The sequence below is a fragment of the Chelonia mydas genome, chromosome 4 (genome assembly GCF_015237465.2).
Source record: "Chelonia mydas isolate rCheMyd1 chromosome 4, rCheMyd1.pri.v2, whole genome shotgun sequence".
Taxonomy (NCBI): domain Eukaryota; kingdom Metazoa; phylum Chordata; order Testudines; family Cheloniidae; genus Chelonia; species Chelonia mydas.
This window is the reverse complement of record NC_057852.1, coordinates 94,275,936-94,298,324: the sequence shown is the minus strand read 5'-3', so window position 1 is coordinate 94,298,324 and position 22,389 is coordinate 94,275,936. Positions and strand designations below refer to the sequence as shown.

Below are 22,389 nucleotides of genomic sequence, written 5' to 3'. Positions count from 1 at the left end.
TGGTAGGCTTGCCTCAGCTCCTTAACTTTCACGCAGCACTGCTGTGTGTCCCTGTTGTAGCCTCTGTCCATCATGCCCTTGGACATTTTGGCAAATATGTTGGCATTTCGTCTTTTTGCCTGCACGGATTCTTCTCCCCATACAGTGATCAGATCCAATACCTCCCATTAGGTCCATGCTGGAGCTCTTTTGCTATTCTGGGACTCCATGGTCACCTGTGCTGAGCAGCTCACCACGGTGGCCAAACAGGAAATGAAATTCAAAAGTTCCCGGGGCTTTTCCTGTCTACCTGGCCAGTGCATCTGAGTTGAGAATGCTGTCCAGAGCGGTCACAATGGAGCACTCTGGGATAGCTCCCGGTGGCCAATACCGTTGAATTGCATTCATACTACCTCAAATTCGACCCAGCGAAGTCGATTTTAGCGCTACTCCCCTCGCCGGGGAAGAGTACAGAAATTGATTTTAAGAGCCCTTTAAGTTGACAAAACAGGCTTGGTCGTGTGGATGGGTGCAGGCTTAAATCGACCTAATGCTGCTAAATTTGACCTAAACTCGTAGTGTAGACTAGGGCCCAGAGCAGGTATTGGTGAGATGCTTCACAACCCTGGGTACCTAGCAAAGGAAGTGTCACACTTGCCAAAGTCTGTCCTTTTTACAGTGCAGTTGGCACTGAAATCCCCTGTTGTGGAGATCACATATGCTTCCATCATCTGAAGTCAATGGGAGCAGGGTTGAATCTCAAGCTGTTTTAATACTACAGATGGATATATTTTATGAAAATTTCTTTTGGTCTCATTAAAAGGAACCATAGAAACTGAATCTTCTCAGGACCATCAAGATGAGAATAATATTGCAGAAACAATTTTTGAAAGATTTATTGTGAAAGCATCTCACAAATGAGAAAGAGGAGTAGTAATCTACAGTGACAATGTATTTCCTGTCATTGAAAGTGAACAGGCCTGTTCCAACCTTTTCCCAGGGTTGGGATTTTATAAGGCTGTAGAGTCTCCTGTGGATCAATAGCCTTTGCACACAAAAGAAGCTCTCCCCTTGGTATTACCCCAAAATTCAGACAAAGCACCCCACAGTGGCCTTTCTACTCTAACAATCCAATTGTCAGTTTGGTCTGTTTTGGGACATAACAGGAGGTGGCCTTCCCTAGAGGAATTCCCCAGGTTTTCCAGGGAGTTTGTCTCTGAGCAGTAGAGGGCTCCCCAGAACAGACTAGTTCCATTAACCCTTGGGAGTACATGGATTCAAAGGTTTAACACTCAGGCAGTAATTTCTTCTAAAACAAAATCTTTATTTAACCCAATATTCCCTAATACAATAAGTCTAATGCATATGTTGAAAGAATAAACTAAACATAACAGCATGAATTAGAATACCAGCAAACTCTATCAACACATATACATATTCAATATTATAATATTCAAACACCCAATACTAAGATACTATACAATTAACAAAGTTTTGATTGGTTACATTCTGTATGCAATGGCCAGTCACATGCCTTGCTAACAGCAGTCTGCATTAAACACATAGAGGCATACACACATGGAGATCTAGCTTTATTAACTCAGGCATATGCATACAAATACATGCTTCAATTGAAGGCTAAAAATCATTAGGCTTACTTCTTCTGATGTCTTGACTCCCTCTGAAAGGGTCTTTCTGATCTGTCAAAACCTGGTGTTGCTGCTACTGCTGCCTTCTTTCTTCTCTGATTTTTAGCTTTTAGTTGCTTTTCTTCTGATCTGTTTCTTCTTTTCACTCCAGTGCACCTTCCTCTCACTCCAATGAGTAAGCCAAGTCTCACAAGATAATAAAGCTGCACTACGTTTCAAAACAAGCCAAAAACGAGCCAATCCCTGTACCAACAAACAATATTGGACATTGTTACAGTAAATAGAAATAAAATATCTTTCAGTACTACAAAACCCCTGTACCAGACCAACCGGCCCGCCCTGTACCTAGTAATTCAGGTGGCTGCGGCAGCCAGCCACATGGAGTAGGCAGGGGGGACACATGGCAGGCAGTGAGTAGCACGCAAGCACACACAACTGCTATCAGTATCACTCCCTCCCCCCAGATCCAAACAAACCACAAACCCCCCTGTACCAGACCAACCAACCCCTCTTTACCAGGCAGGATGTCAGTGGAAAGAGAGAGTAGGCACTGCAGGGCACACAAGAAGCAAGCACATGTAGCAATCTGACACTCAGGAGGAACAAGTTCCAAACTGCCTGAAAGCAAAAGGAAAAAAACCCAGAAACATGCAGCTTTTAAAGTTTCTTTAAAAGCAGATTGTGTAACCGGGATAATCACCGTTAAAGCTTTTTTTTAGCTAATTGGCCAGGGCTGGGAGCCAATCACGCTGTCCTGTGGGAAATTCAAAAAAAAGCAGCAGCCACCTCCTGGAAAACCCCCAAAACAAGCAACCAGCTACGTAAAGAAATAAACCAATGCGCTTGCTTTAGGCAGACTTGGAAAGCTGTCAGCACTCTGGCTTATATACATTGACCCACCAATCAGCATTGAGCCCTTTAGAATGTGGACCTGATTGAAAACCTGCACCTTTAGAGCTGGACCTGTCTGAGAACTTTTGCGTTCTACCTGACTGACCTTCCCTTCAGGAGTTTGGAGTGACCTTTGTTTCACCCCAATCTGCCTGCCTGCCACTGGCTGAATATTGTAAGGCCACTACTTTGGTTTTCACCACTCTGATTGATTGTGGTCACCATCTTGTTTCCCCCACTGTGACTGCTTAAACTTTCTGATAATTACCAAACAAATTACATACTTAAATACAATGATAAGGTGTGTATCACTGTCACCACTCCCATTTTTCTAATTTACATAAGCCCAAATCTTGATCTTTCTCTGTTTCAGTTAATGGTGAGAGATCAGCACCATTGATGTTGGACAGCGCCTAGGGCTGAACAGCTTCAGCTCACAGAAAGCAGCTGAAAAATCCTCTGTATAATTGGCTTCCTCACAGAGTCATGCTCAACACTGCTTCTCTCCCTGTCTGCTGGTTTTCTTGTAGCTTTCTGGTTGCTCTCTGTCTCACACACAGCTGTAACCAAATCAATACCTCAGCCCCTGTGTTTACAATCAGTTCCCAGGGAAACCCCTCAGCCCACATGGCTAAGCCTCTGTTCAGGCCTTGCTATGCTAGGTAGTGCATTGGGCAGTGGCTTGTATAGTTTCAACTGTCACTAGACAAAAGGACATTTAATTGTGGCTTCCATTTAGCCTGGTTAAAGGGTGGTCAGTACACCCATCAGCTTTAACAGGTCAGTGATTGATGGCAGCCATTAATACCTTCCAACAAAACAATACACTTCCTGGCTCATATCAGGCCCGGTGTGAAGTGAGTATCTGTCTCATGTGGGGTCTTAAATCGGTTGTGATTGTTACCCTTTAAACAAAATTCTGTATTGCACCCAGAGTTTGTATCTTGCCTGATAGTTTCGGGTACCTTCCTGTGGCATTTGCTCTTTGTGTTATGGCCAACCCTGGAGTTTGTCATTTTGCTGCCCGTAGCGTTTCATCCCGGATGGTCCTTTGTTGGTTTGCCTGGAGCCTTCCATCAAAGATGTGAAGGTATGGTAGCATGTTGATAGACTGTGGTCTCCTGTTTCACAAAGCCGTCTGTGTTATACTCTGGCAGGTATGCCCTGCTCAGCTTATCTGCCACCAGTACTTTGTCCTTCAGTCATAGCGCTAGAGTCTCAATAACATGCACTGCAGTCAGTTGGCTGTACTCAGCAGTATCTTCTTTATGATGATGTCTCAGAGTTTGATCAGACTGCACCCAAGATGCCCAAAGGTGAACTGATAGAATCAGTCTGTTGCAAAGAGCACAGCGAGGCTTCTTTTCTCTCTGAGCATATCCACTTTGTGTTTGTCAGGGCTCTGTTACCAAAGGCTGTGGGCTACAGGCTCTGCATCAGTGCTGCTCCTATTCTTCATCCTGGGGCATCACACTGTAGCTCTAGCTGCTCTGCAGAGTTATAGTACTCTAGGATTGGTTGTTGTACCAATAAAATAAAAACCAGCAGGATCTTATTAAAGGGAAAAAGGCAAAATACCACATTTATTGTGAATACAGAAAGAATCATAGTAAGCAGTTAGTTACAGCTGTAACATTCCATTCAATCTCATCTTTATTCACACATTCATTCATATACACACACACACATAGGTTCTGCAAGGTTGTTATCATAGTAAGCAGTTAGTTATAGCTATAACATTCCATTCAATCTCATATTTATTCACACATTCATTCATACACACACACACACACACACACACACACACAGGTTCTGCAAAGTTGTTATCATAGTTACCAGCCTTAGAGTTGCTCATGCCAAGCCACTAGCCAGGTGGCCTGGACATGAGGAGGGAGCAGGGCCTTGTCAGATGCTCATCTGATGCTCCTGGAAGTTGGTTTGCAGAATCAGACCCCAAAGTTCTCACTTTTTAGAGTCTATTTTTATAGGAATTTCTTTCTATGCCAGTCTATGGGAATTGCTTCATCATGCTGTTGCTGAATCAATCAGCAGATAGCACATTCCTGACGGCTCCTAGATGTTATCTTGTTCTTTGGTTCTCCCATTCTTGAGGCTATTGGGTGGATTCCAGTCTGCCCTCCGGGGGTCCTCTGGTTATTTCCACTTGACGCCTTCTTCAGCCGATGGACACTGGATTCTTAGGCTGGCACCTCCCTGATCATTCAGTTATTATCCACACCAAGCATCCATCCACATACATCCTCTATCTCTATTTTAATCACAATTGTTAATACAACAAAAGGGCGGAGAGTCTCTGGGTGCTGTTTCTATTGTTAGAGTATTGCTTTGAGTCTCTGTGAATTGCTTTGAGAACAGACTCTGTCTTAGAATGTACTAACACAACTAGCAGCTTGCAAGTTTCACACACAGAGGGAGAGAAACAGTACCAAAAACCAAGAGACCTCTTAATTAGTAATACCCTGGAATTTAAACTATGGGGAATCAAACTTGTTTGTGATTTTAATACAGAACTTCTTTAATATGATCCAACATGGTGCCTCATTAATGATTTTATGTACTCTTTCAAATGCCTATTCTTGGGTCTCTGGCCATTCCCATGCTGCATCATTGTATATTAAAAGTCTCAAAAGGTTCACAGGTTTCTGATAGATGTGAGCAGAATCTGGAAAGATAGCCATCCCTACAAATTGCTGGACTTCCTTCACATCCTTTGGTTTGCCTAGTGGCTCTGTTTCTCAGGATCAGACTGGAATCCCTTGGAGGTCAACAGATGTCTGATTTAGGGGACCTCAGTTCTCTTCATCTTAGCTGCATTCATCCTAATATCCCACTTCTGGCACCTGTTTCAGAGTTGTTGCAGCTTGGTAAATGGCCTTGGATTGTCTCTTCCTTGATATCTCCTTCACCTACAATAAGGATATCTTTAGCTACAGTCTTAATGCCTGGAAGTCCTTTAGTAACTATTCAGTTTAAACCAAAAACACCTCTGGGGCCAGGCTGATGCCCATAGGTGTTTGTATCCAGCAGTACCTGCTAAAAGGTGTAGCAAAGGTTGTGGCTGGATGGCTTATCTGGCTCAATATACCAGAAGTTAGAACCCATTCTTGACATCACAAAGAGTGAACACTTCTGCCCTGGACAATCGGGCTATATGTCCCCAGTTGTTTTTAAAGGGTAGGGACTTTTATTCAGTGCTCTGTTCACTGGAGATCCTCTGTTTACCTGAAGGTTCTCTTACCAATGCAAGGCTGCTGATCCACTCTGGGCTAGTTTCAACAGGTGTAATAATGCCTGTTCTTTGCAAGCTTGCCAGTTCCTTCTTCAGTGGCTCTGCTAAGGCTAATGGAACTTTACATTTTGGTAGACTCACAGGCTTCACATTGGGGTCTGTTTCTAACTTTAGTTTGCCATCTAGGTGTCCGTCTCCTTGAAATATGTCTTTATAATATGTCACAGCGGTGGCCAAGGCCCACAGTGACTGTTCTCCCTGCTCTCTCAAATTGAGGATATTTTGGTGTTTTACTGTGATCACATCCATGACTGGCACTGCCTTCCTTCCCAACAGTTGGTGGTATCCTGTGTGTGAGCACAAGTGTAACAGAGCCAATCTATGCCCAGGCAGAATGATACTATAGGGAACTGAGCATGGATCAGGTGCATGCAATTCCCTACATAAAGAAAGTCTCCACCACATGTGCCTTCATGTCCAAGGACCAATGTGTATCCACATGCCCAGACACAGATGCTTCATCCATATCATCTTCAACCGCTTCATCTGAGGAGCACTTTAGCATCCTCAAAGAGTGATATATATAATGGGCCCCGTCTTGGTTGTGGAGCATGGCACAGCAACCAAATACCTGAAACTTCTTTGTGGATGCCAGCAACCGTTGGCTTCCACAGCATTGAAAGGTTCAGAAATGAATCTTGATAAGGCCAAATGTATGCTCAATGTGTCAAATGCTCTTTCAGTGATGGTTCATGTTATATCATATTTTGGAGGCAGTGCAATGTCAGTATCCTCTGTCTCCCGTGAAGGTCAAATGTAAAGTGAAATGACAGTACAAGTCAGCATTTATGAAGGTTGGTGCAGGAAAAGAGGAGAGTGACTGGTGGAATGGACTGTGCTCGTAATGGAATGAGGATCCAGAGGCAACGTTTTTCAGAATAGGGAGAGGAAGCATTTCATACCATCAGCCAGTCCCCACGATCATCATGCTAGCAATGAAGTGCCTGGACAACAAAGCTGGATATTGACTAGGTGTAGGAGACATGATAGAATCCTGGGCACCTGGCCACCATGTCTGTGACTATCAGGCATGCATTGCAGACAGCTGTCACATTCAATGGCTAGATCCCACTTCTATTCATGTAGGCATATGCATCTTTTCTTGAATTCCTGTGTTAACACACATTATCTATTGCTCCCAGTACTGATGGGATGTTTTCTATTTCATAGAATTCCCTCATGCTTGTTCCTGAGTGTGTGTTTCAGTGTCTGTGTCAATCAACATATGTCTTAGGAGGACCTGTAGAAATTGGAATGGTATATATTTTCACTTGAGATTTTCACTAAGCAGCAATTTGTTCTTCTACGTGATTTCTGATTGTACCAGCACCTTCATTTTTTTCCCCTTACAGAAAATGGAACTGGATGCAATGTGTAGCAGGCAATCCCTTACTCATTTTTACAATCTGATTTTTAAATTCAGGATCTGATAACCAATCTTGAAAGGAAATTCTTGGTTTGATTTCTTCTTAACAGTTGATGTCTCTTATGTATCCTCTTTGTGTAATGACTCATCCACTCCCAGGCTCTATTCAAGCCTAAGTTAATTGTATACAGTTTGCAAATTAATTCCAATTCAGCAGTCTCTCCTTGGAGTCTGTTTTTGAAGTTTTTTTGTTGAAGAATTGCAACTTTTAGGTCTGTAATCGAGTGACCAAAGAGATTGAAGTGTTTTCCGACTGGTTTTTGAATGTTATAATTCTTGACATCTGATTTGCATCCATTTATTCTTTTATGTAAAGACTGTCCAGTTTGACCGATGTACATGGCAGAGGGGCATTGCTGGCACATATCACATTGGTAGATGAGCAGGTGAACGAGCCTCTGATAGTGTGGCTGATGTGATTAGGCCCTATGATGGTGTCCCCTGAATAGGTATGTGGGTACAGTTGGCAACGCGCTTTGTTGCAAGGATAGGTAAGTGGCTCGCCCTAAAGGAATTTCCAGGATATTACCAGGGTGCTTGTCTCACTTATACAGAGGGCTCCCCAGAACAAACTCGCCTTCTGTTCTGTCAGTACGAGTGTTGTCTGCTTCAGTCTGCTCCTTCCCTCGCTGCTGCCAAGTTAGCCTCTCAGTGCTGCTGAGATAAAAGTTGTCCTCCAGTGGCAAAGACGGAAGCCTGCTTGGCTGTTGGGGTAGCTGCTGCTGCAGCCCCCTGCTGGCTGGGTTGCTGGAGCAGCTGTTGTCCATGGCAAGCTTGGAATTCTATGGTTGCTGCTGCTGCTTCTGTTGCTCCTTGGCAGGCAGCCTCTCTTCTGCAGAGTTCTATTTCTGCTGCTACTTCTCAGGTGGGGCTTCTTCCTTGCAGGTCTCTCCTTCAAGGTCCCAATCCCACTACAAGGCCAGCCTGCCAGCTGTCAGCCTTATATACTGGTTGGTCTCCGCAGGTCAGCCAATCAGCTTCCAGATTTTCTTAGCTCCACCCCTAGCCCCGCCCAGTTATATGTACCTACATGTGACAGGAAGTTTCATGTACCCTAGGGAAGGGCTTTTCTGCTGAGTCATTCCCCACCCGAAGTGATGCAATACTCTATCTGCCATTACTGGATTTTCTAATTTTAAACTACTATTAACTCTTTTTTAATTAAAACTTTAATCTTAAAATTAATTACTGTTTTATGCATTTCAAAGGGTCCTGATACTATCACCACTCTTTAATTGTCTAATTAAGAGTTATAATTTCTCCAAATTGTAAATCCCTTCCGAGGTTTTTCTGCAAGCTTTTATTTAAGGTGTTTATAAAGTAATTCAGCTAGCTAAAGGCAAAAATCTCTTGCTACATTACCATTAATCCCTCATGGACAGAGTGGAACCACGGTACTGCCAGATTGGATATATAACAAAAGGTTTCCCCAAATAGTACGGTATGGTGGTATATTCTAAAGGGTTACCTATTCCTCCAAGCAAACACTTTAAAAATGATCATTTCTGCTCTGTTTGCTTAGGCAGATGCTGGACCTTTTTTAAAAATAGGAATTGTCCATGTGAATTATCAACCGTTTCATCAACTTGGGCCCAAGATAAAGAGCCCACCAATCTGTGGCATACGCAGCAATAGATCACGGGTCTCCACAGTTTCAAACCTCTGCACCATTTCCACTGGACCATGCTTTTGTCACTTTTCCCTACATTATTGTAGGGGATTTTTTAACCTAAAAGAGAATGTAATAATGAAGATGAGGAACAATAAAATTTTATGTAAGCTTGTAAATTACTACATTCAAAAGGTTAATATATTTAATGGTAAAATAATTCAATTTTATTGTACTTTTATATGAAAGTATGTCAAGTCAGAGATACTTTTAGTATGACAGGTGGAAGTAATTCAACATAATTTTAAAAAGATGGACAATACTGTCTGAGAAGCAGGGATGTCCTGTGAACATGTGCGCTGCCATAGTGGAATTAGACTAGTAGTTTTTGGTTATGTTTATACAGTGACTAGCACATTTGGTGTCCTTATCTCTGATGGGGCTCCTATGTGCTACCACAGTACAAATAACCTATTGTAGTACAGTAATGTCTCTACTATGGCTAATGCTAGATATTTCATAGCAAGACCTATCCTCTCATAATATACAAATTGTGCTGTGCCATAGGAAGTTTCTTCCTGACCACACATGATGATCAGTTTATGCCCTGAAGTGTGACAATTGGTAATCTTTGTGATTTTGTACTACATTGCTATCATACCATTTGCTATTCTATATGGTGTAACTTTGTCTTAACTTCTCCTTTCAAACTACAGTAAATACACCCGACCATTTTGATTTGTCCAGGTGGTGAAGTAATTCTGGGGAAGGAAACGTGTTTGCCAGAGGTGCATGCATTCTTTCTCATCATACTTATGGATTTGTGTAGGGCAATGCTGTTTTTCAGAGATAGTACTGTTATCTGAAGATTTGAACCCAACTCTTTAATTTAAGACTCTATTTTCAGTTTGCCTATTCCAGTATTAAAGATTATGGCCCACCAATCAAGGTCAGCTAACTTTCCCCTTGAAGGACACAGATATAGCCCTCCGATCAAAAATAGGCAGCAAGTAGTAAATTCTTCAAAAACAAAAATAATGTATTTTGAAGTGAGAGGTTACAATAAAAAAAAGAGGAAAGATAGAAGTAAAAATAAAAATAAATAAAAACAGTGAAGGTTACAGATACAATGTAAAGGAAGCAGCACGATAAATAAATACGCAACACAGCAACAACAATTCCATTTAACTCTATAACATATACTCTAACAAAAGATGGTTACTTACCTTTGTAACTGTTGTTCTTCGAGATGTGTTGCTCATATCCATTCCAATTAGGTGTGTGCACGTGCCTCATGCATGATCGTCAGAAGATTTTTACCCCAACAACACTCGGTGGGTCGGCTGAGGTGCCCCCTGGAGTGGCACCTTCATGGTGCCGGATATATGCCCCAGCCAACCCAGCACCCCCTCAGTTCCTTCTTGCCTGCTACTCCAACAGAGGGGAAGGAGAGCGGGTTTAGAATGGATATGAGCAACACATCTCAAAGAAGAACAGTTAAAGGTGAGTAACCGTCTTTTCTTCTCCGAGTGCTTGCTCATATCGATTCCGATTAGGGGACTCCCAAGCCTTACCTAGGTGTTGGGGTCGGAGTGAGGTGTTGCAGAGTGAAGGACCGCTGAACCAAATGCAGCATCACCCCTGGACTGCTGAATTATCGCATAGTGGGCAGCGAAGGTATGCACCGATGACCAAGTCGCTGCCCTACATATCTCCTGTATGGGTACGTGTGCCAGGAAAGCAGAAGATGAAGCCTGAGCCAGCGTGGAGTGGGCGGTAAGGTGCGTAGTCGGGACACCAGCCAAGTCATAGCATGCACGGATGCATGATGTGATCCAGGACAAGATGCACTGGGAGGAGACCGGAAGGCCCTTCATCCGGTCTGCCACACCAACAAATAGCTGTGACGTTTTCCTGAAAGGTTTCATTTGCTCGATGTAGAAGGCAAGGGCCCTGCGAATGTCCAGGGAGTGCTAGCTGTTGTTCCCATCAAGAGGTGTGTGGCTTCGGGTAGAAGACGGGGACAAAGATGTCCTGGTTGAGATGGAAGGCAGACACCACCTTAGGGAGGAAGGCCGGGTGGGGTTGCAGCTGTACCTTGTCCTTATGGAACACCATATACGGTGGTTCCGATGTGAGTGCCCTGAGCTCAGACACATGCCTCACCCGAGGGGATAGCTACGAGGAAGGCTGTCTTCCAGGAAAGGTACAGGAGCAAGCAGGTGGCCATCGGCTCGAATGGGGCAACCATGAGTTTGGAGAGGACGAGGTTCAGATCCCACATAGGGACTCGTTGTCAAATTCGTGGGAACAGGCACTCCAACCCCTTGAGAAATCTGCTGACCATGGGATTGGAGAAGACCACACACCCGTTTTTGCCCGGATGGAAAGCCGAAATACCTGCCAGGTGCACTCTGATGGATGATATTGCCAAGCCCTGCTGTTTTAAGGACAGGAGGTAGTCCAAGATGATAGGTACTGATGCCTGTAGCGGGGCTGTAGGACTGAGTGCACTAGCGGGAAAAACGCTTCCACTTGGCTAATTATATGGACCTGGTAGAGGACTTCCTGCTACCCAGAAGAACCTGCTGTACCAAGCGAGAGCAGCATAGCTCAGATTGAGTTAGCCATGCAGCATCCACGCTGTGAGGTAGAGAGATTGCAGGTCAGGATGACAGAGTCATCCATGGTCCTGAGTGATCAGGTCTGGCCACAGTGGGAGTGGAATTGGAGTGTCCACCGACAGCTCTAAGAGAGTGGTATACCAGTGCTGTCTGGGCCATGCTGGGGCGACCAAAATCAGATGGGCTCTGTCCCTGCGCAGCTTGAGCAGGACCCTGTGGACTAGCGGGAATGGAGGAAAGGCGTAGCACAGGTGATCCTTCCACTGTATTAGGAAGGCATCCGACAGGGAACCTGCAGAGAGTGTCCTTGTAGAGAGCAGAACGCTTGGCATTTCCGATTCTCACGAGAGGCAAATAGGTCTATCGGGGAAAGCCCCACTTCAGGAAGACAGAGTGGATGACGTCCAGGCGAACTGACCACTCGCTGAGGTGGTCTGCTAAGGTGTTCTGGACTCCTGGGAGACATGATGCCACCAGATGGATCGAGTGGGCTATACAGAATTCCCACAGACAAGTAGCCTCCTGACAGAGGGGGTGATGACCGGGCTCTCCCTTGCTTGTTGTTGTAAAACATCACCATTGTGTTGTCTGTGAGGACTGCAACACAATGGCCTTGAATGCGCTCTTGGAATGCTTGACATGCCTGGCACACTGCTCTGAGTTCCTGTACGTTGATGTGCGGGGATAACTCTCCTGCCAACCATAGCCCCTGTGTATGGAGGTTCCCGAGGGGGGCTCCCCATCCCAGGGATGATGAATCCATGACTAGGGACACGGGAGGGTTGTGGGGCATGAAATGGCACCCCTTCGCACACTGATTTGGGGGTCCAGCCACCAGCCTAGAGAGGCTAATATCCCTGGCGGGATGGTAACCACCATGCTCAAACTGTCCCGACCTGGGTGGTATACTTTTGATAGCTTGGAGTGGACATAGTCGCAGCCTGGCATGCATGGTCACGTATGTGCAAGAGGTCATGTATTCCAGGAGGCATAGGCATGTTTTCACAGTCGACGTCGGGAAGCTTTGCAGGCTGTGGATGATGTTTGCCAGGGATTGGAAGCGTGCTTCCAATAGAAGTGCCCAGGGTAGGCCCGAGTCTAAGACTGCTTCTATGAATTCTATCCTCTGGGTTGGTACCAGAGTGGATTTCGCGACATTGAGCAGGAGGCCCAGTCGATTGAACATGTTCATGGTGAGCTGAACACGAGACTGCACCTGATCCCTGGAGCGACCCCAAATAAGCCAGTCGTCGAGATATGGGAACACTTGGATCCGTTGTCGACGAAGGGAGTCAGCCACAACAGCCATGCACTTGGTAAACACCCTGGGGGCCGTGGACAGGCCGAAAGGAAGGACGGTGAATTCAAAGTGCTGTTGATTGACCAAAAAGCAAAAGAAGCGTCTGTGCGCTGGGTAGATTGCAATGTGGAAGTACGTGTCCTTCATGTCGAGGGTGGCATACCAGTCTCCAGGATCTAAGGAAGGAATAATGGTCCCTAGTGAGACCATGCAGAACTTCAACTTTACCATGAATTTGTTGAGTTGGCGTAGGTCCAGGATGGGCCGAAGCCCGCCCTTGACCTTGGGGATTAGGAAGTAGCGGAAGTAAAAACTCCTGCCCCTTGACTCTTGGAACCTCCTCTATCGCTCCCACAGCTAGGAGTGATTGGATCTCCTGTTGAAGGAGGTGCTTGAGAGAAGAGTCCCTGAAGAGGGATGGGCAGGGGGGCGGGAAGCAAATTGGAGGGAGTAACCCCTTTCCACCGTGCGTAGGACCCAATGGTCTGATGTTATGTGAGATTACGCATGGAGGAAAGGGGAGAGATTATCTTGGAAAGGCGGGGAAGGATCCTGAATGGAGACTGGTGCTCCGTCCTCAGGTGCACCTTCAAAAGTTCTGGTTAGGCCCTGCTGATGGCTTGGGAGGGCCCTGGCGGCCAGTTTGTTTTCTTTTACCACCTTGGCCACGTCTTCTAAAGAAGTCCTGTCTTGGCCGAGGGGGAGGGTAGGATCTCTAAGGCTGCGGTCTGAAGGGCCTTCTCTGCATTACTGGGGTATGCATTCCCAAAGAGCGCATGATAATTCTCGAGTCCTTCAGACTCTGCAGCCTTGAGTCTGTCTTTTTGGAGAATAGGCCCTGGCCATCAAAGGGCAGGACTTGGAGGGGCTGCTGCAACTCTGCTGGTAAGCCAGAGACCTGCAGCCACAAGATGCGGCGCATTGCTATGTCCGAGGTCAGGGTCCTAGCCACTGAGTACGCTGTGTCCAGAGAGGCTTTAGGGAGGTTCTGGCCACCTTCTTGCCCTCCTCTACTAGAGCCCCAAATTCTTCTCTGGACTCCTGTGGAACCAACTCTTTGAAGTTTTCCATAGAGTGCCACAAATTGTAATCATATCGGCTCAGGAGTGCCTGCTGGTTGGCCACCCTGAGCTGCAAGCCTCCGGCCGAGTACACCTTGCGCCCAAACAAGTCTAGGTGTCTAGCGTCCTTTGATTTAGGCGCCGGGGTCTGCTGACTGTGCCGTTCCTTCTCGTTGACCAAAGCCACAACAAGGGAGCATGGTTGGGGGTGCGTATAGAGCTACTGGTATTCCTTTGAGGGGACAAAGTACTTCCTTTCCACCCCCTTGGCCGTACGTGGAATAGAGGCTGGCTCCACCACCTCCTCTCCCTGGAGGTTCATATTGCGCACCACCCTGTGGAGCAGTTCCTGGTGGGTGTGGAAGTCCATAGGAGGAGGGCCTGAAACCATAGTCCCTGCCACTGCCTCATCAGGCGAGGACGAGGAAGATACCCCCGGCACTAAGGGATCCTGCATGAGGTCCTCTTGTGAAGGATCTTGTTGCCCAAGGTCCAGCACACTAGGGGGTGGGCCTGTATTGGTGCTGGAGCAGTCACCTCAGAAACCCCCAGTGGGGGGCAAGACACAGTGGCCTCTGGTACTTGGGGCTCCAAAGGGGCGGAATGGGAAGCCCCTGAAGGAACCCCTTGGGCCTGACGGTATGCCCAGGGGGTCCAAAAAGACCACTGTGGAGGTCCTTGGCCTGGGTCCTGGCCTTTGTCCAGCCACTGGCCTGCACCGTCCTCGCCCTGGTCCTGGGTGTGGTGGCTACCTTGTGAGCGTGACAACGTGGAGGCAGAGCGAAACGGCCAAGGCGGTGCCATACGTATCGGTGCAGAGTCCTCCGGTGTTGTACGGTGCCATGGTCCGGTGGTGTGATGCAGAATGGTACTGAGACGTCAATCAGTGCCCGCAATCGTATCGGTACCGGGAGCCTGATCTGGATCTCGATGGCAACCTCCGACAAGATCGGCGCCGGGATCGACTCCAGGTCGAGTGCCACTCTGACTGGTGCTGGGAGTCCGATCAGTACCGGCATACCGCTATTCGGATCGCCGTGAGCCAGAGCGGTGTCGTGAGTACAACCGGCACCGAGAACGATATCGGTGCCGGGACTGCGAGTGATGCCGTGAAAGGTGCTGGGACCAAGATCGGGACTGGAACCGGTGCCATCCTATCAGGGACGGTTTTCCCTTCGACAGCACTGCCCGCACCGGAGGTGCCACTGGCTGCAGAGGAGTTGGCTCTGTGAGCGCAATCAAGTCCCGCGCTGTTGAAAAGGTCTTCGGCGTGGAGGGCAGCCTCAGCTCGACCACGGTGTGCACCGGGGAGCTTACATGCACCGGACTTGACGGCCCTTGCGACTCCGGAGTTGACGGTGCGGGAGCTGATTGACGTTACTTGTCCTGTGTGCTCCGGCAATGGACGCGGCTCCAACTGCAGTGTGGGAAGTGTCGATGGCTGTCGAACCAACAAACAAGAAGGAGTCAGCACCTGCTTGGGCTGCTGCTTCTTCTGGCCTGGAGATAGGGACTGGCACCGTGGTGGTGGAGGTGCTGGGGAGACCTGGCGCCGTGAGTCGTAGAGTCCGAACCCAGTGCCGGACTAGTCGGTGCCACAGGGGCACTCCGCACCGAAGACGCCGCCGAGTCCCAGTGCGCAGAGGAAGGGACCGGGCTAAGGAGCTGCTTCATTCTAAAGTCCCGCTTCTTTTTGGTCCTTGGCTTGAAGGCTTTGCAAATGCGGCACTTGTCCGCTTGGTGGGATTCCCCCTGATACCTTAGACAAGAGTCGTAGGGGTCTCCCATTGGCATCGGCTTCAGGCAAGCCGAACAGGGTTTGAAGCCCGGAGACCCAGGCATGGGCCCCGGTACCGGGATGGGGGAGAGGGAAGAAGACCCCGTTCCACCCCACTAAGTAAACTAAATCTAACTATACTAAGTAACATTTAACAACTAACAACTAATCACAAACTATTAACAGGTACTAAAGCGAATGCTAGGGAGAGTGGAGATGAGCTATGCTATGCTCCACAGTTCCTTCTTACCGCCTGTGACGGTCATTGGAACTGAGGGGGCGCTGGGTCGGCTGGGACATATATCCGGCACCATGAAGGTGCCTCTCCAAGGGGCGCCTCAGCCAGCCCACTGAGTGTTGCTGGGGTAAAAATCTTCCGACGGTTGTGCACGCGGCGCACACACACCTAATTGGAATCGATATGAGCAAACACTCAAAGAAGAATATCTATTACATATACATTCACTTAATACTCTAAAGCACTGTAACAATATAACTAACAAGCATGTAACATCTATTACATATATAGCAATTAAACATCTATAACAATCAATTGTTTTATATCAATTAACATCTAATACTAAATATTTAGTAGATGCTGGCCTAGCAGGTACTAAATGGGCAGGGAGATCTCACTCAAACCACATGCATCCAGCTTTATGGACCGGCAAAACCCATATGCTTCAGAATGTTAAAGAGAGATTTTAACTTACAGAAGCGTCTTTAAATTCCCTCTGAATCATCACAAATGGTCCTTCCTTCTCTGACGAGTCTTTTTGAGAGTGTTGTCCCTAGGTGGGCTGTTGGCAGCTGGGCTGTTCACTTCTGTTTCAGCCGGAGGTAAAACAGAGCCTCAGGTGGAGATGGTAGCCCTGCTGGGCTGCCATGGAGGCCTCTTGCAGGAGGGGTGCCAAAACCAGCTATTGCCAAGGCAACCTGGGAGTCTTGGGGTGGACGGCTGCTGCTGTTACAGTTGCTGGCTTTCAAGCAGCTATGAAGTGAGCTGTAGCTCATGAAAGCTTATGCTCAAATAAATTGGTTAGTCTCTAAGGTGCCACAAGTACTCCTTTTCTTTCTTCAGTGCAGTTTCTCAGGTGGCTTCTCTTGCGTAGGTGTCTGGAGTGTTCTGCTCTTTTGCCGGTCTGTATCCCTAAAAGATTTTAGCCTGCCGGTTGCTCCCTTTATATATGACTTTGCAGCATTACATAATTTATGATCATAATTCAACCAATCAGCTTTCAGCTGAGCTCTGATGTCATCACCAGTCACATGTACCTACATCACATGACAGAAGCCCCATTCAGTTCTATGAGCTACAATGTATCCTATGGGATTTTGCTGACTCATTCTAATGTAACATTTCCTTCCATTGTATCCTATGGGCTCCCCTGTATTCCTATGGAGTTTTCTTAGCTGACCTTTGGATGAACCGTAGCTAAAGACCCATTGGTTTCTATAAGCCACCATGTATCTCTATGGGATTTCCCACTACATTCTATAACCCTATAGCTGCCATTACTAGATTTAAGCTATTGTTAATTTCTATTTAATTAAAGCCTTGTTCTTAAAAATAATCACTGTTCTAAGCATGTCAAAGGGTACACTTATTGTATGTTCAATTAAGCAATTTTATAATTTCAGCTAATTTAACCCCCTTCTGAGGTTTTTCTGCAGATTTTCCATTCAAAGCTTAACAAGGCATTCTGGGCAACTAAGGCAAAATTCTCTCGTCACAGTACAAGGGTGGTATCATTGTCTCCTGTGTAGCCCCGAAGTCAAGTGAGATGACAGCACATGTCAGCATTTACATCAGTTAGTGTGTGAAAGGGGAGAATGACTGGAGGTGAGACAAGACTAGTTCAGAAGAGGAAGGGGAAGTATTTCTTAACTAGCCAACCCCCCATGGAACTTGCTAGTGAAGAAGTTCCTGGACAGGTCAGATTTTGACCAGATGTAGTAGTGACAATTCTGGGAATCTGCCCACCATAGCCATGAATCTCATGCATACATCCATGATGTTTATATAACAGGTCCTTAGCTTATTTATTGTAGGCTATGCATTTCTCATGGGCTCCTGTTAACATGTGTGCTGTCAACTGCACAATACAGATGGAAAATTTAGTATTTCATAGAATTCTCTCATGTTTCTTTCTGTTGGTGGGGAACTCTGTGTACTTAATGCATGTCTCAAGAGGGATCTTAGAAATTGAGACAGAACACAGGAGACTGTGGACTGAGTGACACCTAAAGTCTGTGCTGTGACTCTGAAAGGATCCTGTGGCCTGGATTCTGAGTACAGTGGTTATCCTGATAGGCACTGAGAAGGCATAGAGTTGAATCCAGAAAGAAAAGTGAGACATCCCCAACCAATGAAAAACACATGTGTCAAGGTTCCTCCCCCACTCTGAACGTTAGGGTACAGATGTGGGGACCTGCATGAAAACCTCCTAAGCTTATCTTTACCAGCTTAGGTCAAAACTTCCCCAAGGTACAAAATATTCCACCCTTTGTCCTTGGATTGGCCGCTACCACCACCAAACAAATACTGATTACTGGGGAAGAGCTGTTTGGAAACGTCTTTCCCCTCAAAATACTTCCCAAAACCTTGCACCCCACTTCCTGGACAAGGTTTGGTACAAAGCCTCACCAATTTGCCTAGGTGACTACAGACCCAAACCCTTGGATCTGAGAACAATGAAAAAGCATTCAGTTTTCTTACAGGAAGACTTTTAATAGAAATAGGAGTAAATAGAAGTAAAGAAATCCCCTCTGTAAAATCAGGATGGTAGATTCCTTACAGGGTAATTAGATTCAAAACATAGAGAATCCCTCTAGGCAAAACCTTAAGTTACAAAAAAGATACACAGATGGAAATAGTCATTCTATTCAGCACAATTCTTTTCTCAGCCATTTAAAGAAATCATAATCTAACACATACCTAGCTAGATTACTTACTAAAAGTTCTAAGACTCCATTCCTGGTCTATCCCCGACAAAAGCAGCATATAGACAGAGACCCTTTGTTTCTCTCCCTCCTCCCAGCTTTTGAAAGTATCTTGTCTCCTCATTGGTCATTTTGGTCAGGTGCCAGCGAGGTTACCTTTAGCTTCTTAACCCTTTACAGATGAGAGGAGTTTTCCTCTGGCCAGGAGGGATTTTAAAGGGGTTTACCCTTCCCTTTATATTTATGACAACATGGAAAAGAGTATCCAAAGCAAGGTACTCAATGGCTTTATTTTTAATTTTTTGACAATATTAGGGCTTAAGTCAGAGATTTGGAACTTTGCAGCAAATAGAATTTGTAACTGCATTAAACTCAGGGCTTGAGTACAGGAAAGTTTAGTTTGCAGCGAGCTGGGGTGTGAATATACCTGCATTACCCTGCTGCACACTAACTGTTCATGTGGGCCCTGCTGATGAGCACTACCAGTTCAACCAGTTGCATCCGATGAAGTGAGCTGTAGCTCACAAAAGCTTATGCTCAAATAAATTTGTTAGTCTCTAAGGTTCCACAAGTACTCCTTTTCTTTTTGCGAATACAGACTAACACGGCTACTACTCTGAAACCAGTTCAACAGTGTTCTTTGATTGACCCCACTTTGAAATGGGAGTAGATTGAAGTGCCCTAATGGTCTGTTAATGTGCATCAGCAGGTTCCACATGGACATTTAGTGCGCCACCGGCTAGTGCTGTAGAGTGACACACCAGCTTGCAGTGAACTAAATGTTTATGTAGACAAGTCTTAAGATTTACATGTCCTTTGAAGATTTTCCTGCTGCAACATTCTGCAGACTTAGACGAAAGATAATTTCAAAGGGTCCATTGCAAAGTACACTGAGTCATTAACACATCATTTTACTTCCAGATTCAGGAGCTTCTAGATCTTTTTAATTTATGCTAATTCTGTAGATCAATCAAGAAGGAACAATGATGTACTGGAGGAAAATAGCAGAGATTATCTAAAAATTTGTTAAAAGTTTTTTAGAAAGGCACACCACTTGGATACCCACCCAGACATAATTGACTTTCACTTTACTATATATAACCTTTAATGCATTACATTTTTCATTGCTCTGATTCTTAGACCTTTAAAATTTCAGCTCAGTGAGCTGCCTCAATATTCTGTTACAGACTTGTTGATTTCAGTTGTGGGACCAGGGTACTTCACCTGCTCATGCATTGGCCCTAAACCTAATTTGGCTACTGGTAGCTTCTTTTCCCTCCCAGGTAAGCTGGAATGGCTGACAAAGGGGGAAAAAAAAACCTGCTGATGTTCACACTGGAAACTTAAATCAGGGAGGTGTTTTACCCTGGGGGGAGTAGAGTTCAGTTAAGTGTCCAGAGAGTACAGTTGCACAGTACACAGGGAAATTTGAAATTGCAGTGGTAGATTAATCGTAGCCTTGATTAGCTTTATGCCCACACTGGCAGTGATGTGATTGACCCTCAGAAGTAAGACTAGCTTATATATCCTGACCTGTGTATGAACTACATTCAGTTGAGGGACTTTGTTGTGTAGATGCATGTTGTGTTACGTTTCAGGTAACACATCTATGCAATTTAGTAGTCAGACACATCCCCATCACAAGGGCCATTTGCCCCCTTCCAAACACAGGCTTCCCAGGCCCATTTTATTTAGGACCACTGTATCCAGTTCGACTCCGGGTTTTTCCATTTTCTCCTTTTAGTACCTCATAAGAAGCGCCAATCCCAGAGGACGCCACAAAGAGACATTAATTTGTTTTAAATTAAAACAAAAAGGTTTCAGTTTGCTACTGCTGATATTAAGAGTCAAGAGGGTAAAAGTTGGTTTGTTTTTGATTAATACGGAGGTGTTTGCGGAGGTCTTTAGGCAGGCATTATAAAAAACACAGATAGTATAACCAACACCAGGAGAGTTAGGGAATTCTAAATTTAATCACATTAGAATAAAGCCATCTCCAGGAAATAATTTAATCAAGAAAGCTCAGCTGGCATCATAAACTATAAGATCACAGTACTAGAGGTTTCTGAATGAGAGACGATTTCAAGATTAAATAACTACAGAACTAGATCTTAGAAGTGCATTGCTGTACTGTATATACACTTTAAAAAATCTGTTTTATGTAAAGAAATGCCAGAAAAATAAAAAGTTTCAAATTTAGATGGACTGAAAATCTTTAATATTTGCAACAGAAGTTAAGAAAGCTTATTGGGCATGGGAAGGGGGAAAATCTTTTAAGTTGTACAAGTGGAGATGGATTATATTGGGGAAAATAATAGAAACATGCAATACTGTTTTCTGGTGCTAGTTAATCATATTCTAATGACAAAATATTGATTTGATCACTGTAATATTTGGAAAAAAGCTGGACAAGAACAGTATGTGTTGGGCCAGCGCTAAACTTTTCACCCAACTACATTAATGTTCAGCTTGGTGTGATGCAGTATACAGTTCTTCGCTGTGTGCAATAAACAGGCATGAGGTTTCTGTCTGAAAGTAGGAGCCAAAAGCATTAACAGATACAGTTTTGTGATAATAGGATAATATCTTGCAATGACAGAAAAACATCAGTTCATGCTATCACTGTAAGCACCTGGAAATTTAAGTGTATAATACACTTAATATACCTAATGCAAAAATACAGTGTGAAATATATTTACATATTCTAATGTTATACTACTATGTTACACTGTAGTTAAGGGTTTATAGGTGTGCATACTATAAAAATTGATTTATAGGTGTGAATATATTCCAGTTGTAAAAAAGTGTCCAAGTATGTCCACTTAAGGGTTGAAAGACATGTTTTCATGCAATTTGAAATGATGATTTCATCAGTATTAAGATTACTTTTATTTATTGTTGGGTGTCATTTGTTTTTTGTTTTTGTTCTTGAGTTCTGAGATGAGAATGTTACCTGTTCAGATAATAAACTAGAAAATGTTACGTCCAGGTTACGGAGGTGTTAGCTGGGCAGATTTGTGAGAAAATCTGGGAGAGAGTTTCTGTATGTTCACAAAAAGAAAAGGAGTACTAGTGGCATCTTAGAGACTAATCAATTTATTTGAGCATAAGCTTTTGTGAGCTACAGCTCACTTCATCGGATGCATGTATGTTCACAGAAATGCTGAGAAACACAGAATACCTTTGACTGATGTTCATCCCAGTGTAGAGGGTCAGCAAGAGGATCTAAACACAACATAAGCTCTATGTTAATTGTGCACATGGTGTGTAAGGTCATGTGTCGGCTGTCAGCATAGAAGAGACTTCCGAGAATTCTATTTCTAAGAATAGACTATTTTAATTAGAAATTTGTTGCTTTAACCATTATAAAAAGAATGATGTAAATGGAGCAATCTGTTTGCTTTGTTTAATGAACAGTCAGAAAAGTGCAAACTGAATGAGGGAATTTGTATTTGGTGTAGTCAAGTGATTAGGATCAGACATTACCTCTCAAGTTCTTGATCCACATACCCAATTTGATGTTTGTCCTGCTGCTGCTGCTCAGAAGCATGAGCTGACTTCTGATTTTTCCCTGCTCCCTCTTCTGTCATTTAAAACCTTCTCATTTTTTCCACTTACTTTTCTATTCCCTTATATGGGAACGATGCAGAAATTACCAGATGAAGTTCTGTTGCCTGTGTTATGCAGGAAGTCAGATTAGATGGTCATAAAGGTCCTTTCTAGCCTTAAAATCTATTAATCGTGTCTTGTTTCCTGTAACTGTGTAAACTACAAGTCAGTTATGGCTTGTTTTAAAATTCTCTTTAGGTCAGTACATAAC

The 22,389-nt window shown here is 44.8% G+C and overlaps 1 long non-coding RNA gene across 1 annotated transcript; it reads right to left on the bottom strand.

The window, feature by feature from the left end:
* Positions 1–1,768: 1,768 nt before the first annotated feature.
* Positions 1,769–16,771, bottom strand: LOC122465349. The gene is made up of 2 exons (XR_006290117.1): positions 16,340–16,771; positions 1,769–1,871 (listed from the first exon to the last, which is right to left on the bottom strand). It is a non-coding gene; the product is annotated as an uncharacterized LOC122465349 (long non-coding RNA).
* Positions 16,772–22,389: the final 5,618 nt, after the last annotated feature.